Raw genomic sequence first — 4,426 nt, 5'->3', positions numbered from 1 at the left:
GGCCGGCCGGACAGAGCAGGGTGCGCGGGCGGTTGTGGGGCCCTGGACCGGCGGGGCCGAGTAGATCGCGCTCGAAGCCCCGGTCGGGTCCGCGACAAGATGGCGGCTGTTGATTCCTCAATTAAAAAAAAAAGAAAGTTTTTTTTCTTCTCTTTCCAGAGCCTGAACGGGGAGGGGGAGGGGGCGGGGCACGCCGGTGCGTCACCCCCTGGGCGTCACCACGCACGGCCCCCGCCCCGCCCCCTCCACCTGCGCCGGCCGCGACGGAAAGAGCCGAGCGCGCTCGGGCGGAAGGGCCGAAGGCTTTGCAACTGCGCGCGGGGCGCGGGTGCCTGGCCTGCGGGACTCCGGGTCGTGAAGCGAGCCGCCACTTTTGTTGTGACTGCGTTCGGGGATAGGGGGTGCTCTAGGAGGGAGGCTTGGCCGCCGGCGGGACTTCCAGGCGCGGAGTTTGTGCCTGCCGGATCCACTCTGCCTCGTCCCGGCCCCCTGCGACCCTCCCCGGTGACTTCAGAGGGGTGGCCAGGGAAGATTCCAGCCCAGGCTGCGCGACTTCCTCTCGCCACATACCAGTGAAGTGGGGTGTCGTCTGCGGGTTACAGACCGCCCTCGGGTCAGCCGATGAGCGTTGCAGATGGGGAAACTGAGGTGGAGAGGCCCGAGCAACTCGTCCAAGGTCACCAAAGAAAAAAATGACGGGGAGAGATTCGAGCACCCGTCACCCCATATAAAGTGAGCGAGAGAGTCCTGAGCGCGCCTGTTCCCAGAGACGACCGGGCCCATGTACCACGGTCGCCTTACAAGCGGAGGGCTGCGAGTGCTGTCTCCGGAGGGTGAGAAAGGCCGTCCCAACAGGGTTGAGGGCCGCCACGTCCTGGGTGTGCTCCCCGCGCCGACGACCACCTGATCCCTCGCAGGTGCCCAGATGGCTGTGGGGTCCTGGGGAGGCCGGCACCATGGCCACAGCTGTGGGACACGCCCACAGACGCTAAGGTGTTCGCAGTTCCTCTCTGCCGCTCAAAACTTCCCAGCTTCACCCCGAAGTCCTTATCTTAAATGTATCACCAGCACTCCTGTTTCCTAAGTCAGAAACCAGTAAGGCGGGCTCCTCCCTTTCCTCGCCCACGAGGCAGCCTGTCTTCCCTTGTCCTTTACCTGGAGAGACGGAACGGCTCCTCCCTAACCCGACGCCCCAGTGTCGACCTTCATCTTCTCCGCCTCAGGTGGGAACTTCTCACTTGAGCCTCCCTGGGTTTCATGTTCCTCCCCACATAGCACCGGAGTTAGCTCCCTGCAAAAGTGCAGTTGGGGGTGTTCCTGTTTAAACAAATGGCTGCTATACGGGAGGGGGGGGGCACTAAGATCACATGCGCTTTTGAAACATGTATGTATATATACTGTATAGATAAAATGCATACGTATACACATATGTAGTGATTGTCTTCCTAGTGTCAAGATTGAATGATTTTCCTACTTCTTTCTGCTTCCACTGTTCAAAATTAGTGCTGCACACTGGTCTTGTCCCTTCCAGTTTCCATTGCTCACATCACTGTCAGCAACCCTCGCCCGCTCAGCCACTAGGTATTCTCATCTGTAAGTGCCTTTCGCAGTGCTGAGGACGCGACCCTGGCAAACCCTAACTCAGTCTCCAAAACCCACTGCAAATATCACTGGCTGTAGGAAGTCTCCCTAACCCTCCATAGGGCTCTGACATCACTTCTGACTGAACTGTGAAAGGATGTATAACACACACCATTGTTTTTTTGCCCATCTCATTCATGTTTTTATTTATTCATCAAATATCTCTTGAGAATCTCCTGAGAGCATTGCCACTGTGCTAATGCCCAGGATGGAGCATAAAAGAATCCCTATGCACTGTATTCCAGGAGCTAAAATAGCCCTGGAAATCATATACAGAATATTCAAGAGGTCACCGGGTGTGGAGCATATGGCTGTAATCTCAGCTACTTGGGAGGGTAAGGCAGCAGGATCATGAATTTGAGGCCACCCTGGGTAATTTAGTGAAATCGCACCCCCTAAAAAAGTCAGAATATTTAAAAAGCCAGCCTGTACAAGAAAGGCAGGAAGTATACTGAGCGACAGTGCCAGCAGCATCCTGTGTGTCTCTGGTACCCATCTTAGCATGGGCCTAGGAACTCTGTGAGGGCAAGGGCTGTCTTAGCCATAGAGTAGTGCCCAGCTGAAAGGTTTATAAATGTGATGAATGAATGAATGAATGGTGAAGTGTCAGGTCTGGAAGCTTTGGAATCTTCCAGACCACTGAGAAGGGTGGGCCTAGCCTACGGGGTGGGTAGGCTGCTCCCGCATGAAATGGACAAAGGGTCCCACCACCTTAGCCAGAGCCTTCCTTGGAGTCAGTAAAGACATGTCACAGTCCTCAGAGCCCCCTTGGTAAATCATTTACACAGCAGTGTGCATGAGAGCTCCAACAATGCCCCTTCTGGTGGGCAGTTAGGGTTGGGATTCACACTCGGTTTAATAAAGGAGGGAAGTGAGGGAGCCAGTCAGTCTCCATAATCCAGAGAGAACATGTCAGGCTCAGCCTGGGTCACAGGTTTTCAAACTCCAAATTCTACCCCCTTTCTGTCCCTTTACACCCAACCCTGAGACATCTTGGTCCCTTTCTCTATCTCTTCACTGTCACTTGTCTCATTTTGGCCAGCTCCTCAGGAACTTCCTGGTACCTGTTTTTCCTTTCCTTTCTGTTTCTTTTACCTTCAGTCTGAGGCTCACCAGAGAAGCCTGCACTCAGACACGGATGGTAGAAGAAGAGTAAGGGAAGACGTACAGAACCTGCCTGCCTACCTCTTGCTGGGTACCACAGCTGAGTGCCCTGTGTGTTACAGGGTACTGCTTCACTTCCACACTTCCCATGGTCCTGCATGGAAAACCTACCTGCATTTCACACATGAGAAAATGAGCCCAGAGGACATGTCACCAGCCACTACAGGGCTTCAGTGTGTTCCACTCTTACGGCTCCCTGCTCCTCCCACAAACTTCTCCCACAAACCTCTCAAGTGTCAAAGAATATATAAATGACCAAGAACCACCGTTTTCAGAGGACTCAGGAGCCAAGAGGAGGTAGGGAGGGGGGTGTAAAGAAGAGAAGTGGGAATAAATCAAAGTTTCCTAAACAAGGCATGATGACACACACACCTGTAATCCCAGCACTCAGGAGGCTGAGGCAGGAGGATCCTTGCAAGTTTCAGACTAGTCTGTGCTACAAAGTGAGCTCAAGCCCAGCCTGAACTGCATAGTGAGATCCTGTCTCAAAAAGACAAACAAACAAACAAAAAAAAAAACCCACCAAGGTTTCCTAAGCAAAAGTAATTGGAATCCATCAGTTGATGAACGGGTAACCCTAATGTGTGTCCACACAGTGGAATATTTGGTCATGAGAAGGAGTGATATGCTGTTACCTGTAACAACATGAATGATCCGGAAAAGCATTATACTGAGAAAGAAGCCAATATATGTTGGCCACATATTGTATGATTGATTCTATTTATAGGAAATGTCCACAATAGGCAAATAATAGAGACAATAAATAATTAGTGAGTGCTGGGGCAGGACAAGGTGGGAAGAGATGGTTGTGGTGGTGAACATGTCCTGACATTAACTGTAATGGTGTATAACTGAGAATATACTAAATACCATTGACAACTATGTTTTGAATGGCTGAGTTATATGGGATTGAGATTATATCTCAATAAAACTGCTTTTTAAAAAAATATTTCAGGGGCTGGGGATTTAGCTCAGTGGCACAGTGCCTGCCTGGCAAGCGCAAGGTCATGAGTTCAATTCCCGGTACCAGAAAAAAAAAGTCTTCCAAAAAATATTTATTTCAGTACTGGAGATTAAACCCAGGACATTAGCACTGAGCCACATTCTTAGGCCCTCTATTTTTTAATTTTTTATTTTGAGACAGGGTCTCACTAAGTCACTAGCCCAGGCTGGGCTCAAATTTGCAATCCTCCTGCCTCAACCTCTCAGAGTATGAGGAATACAGGCCCACAACATCACCCCAGGTTAAGTAAAGTCAATTTGGAGAAAAGGAAATGAGAGATAGAACACAGCAGAGAGGGACTATGGGGTCAGGGTCTTGCCTGGAGTGCCAGGATCTGCTTGGTGGAGCCAAGGAGATTTGAGCTGATATATCAGGGATTTCCCAGGTAGGAGCTGGGGGATGAATGGCAAGCAGATAATGGAGACTGAAATTCACAGACTGGACTGTGAAGAGAAATACAAAGAAGGTGGAGAGGGCTCACGGGGAACCACAGGCGGGGAGCACCAGTCTTCCAACCGACGGCTCGCTCCCTGCCTCATAGGCCGCTGGAGGGAGGGTCTCCGGCACACAGGGAGCCATGGGCGGGGAGCGCCGGTCTTCCGGCTGGCTCGCTCCCTG

This window comes from Chinchilla lanigera, unplaced genomic scaffold, assembly GCF_000276665.1.
Source record: "Chinchilla lanigera isolate Chin_1 unplaced genomic scaffold, ChiLan1.0 scaffold00041, whole genome shotgun sequence".
Lineage (NCBI taxonomy): Eukaryota > Metazoa > Chordata > Mammalia > Rodentia > Chinchillidae > Chinchilla > Chinchilla lanigera.
This window is presented reverse-complemented; position numbering follows the sequence as displayed.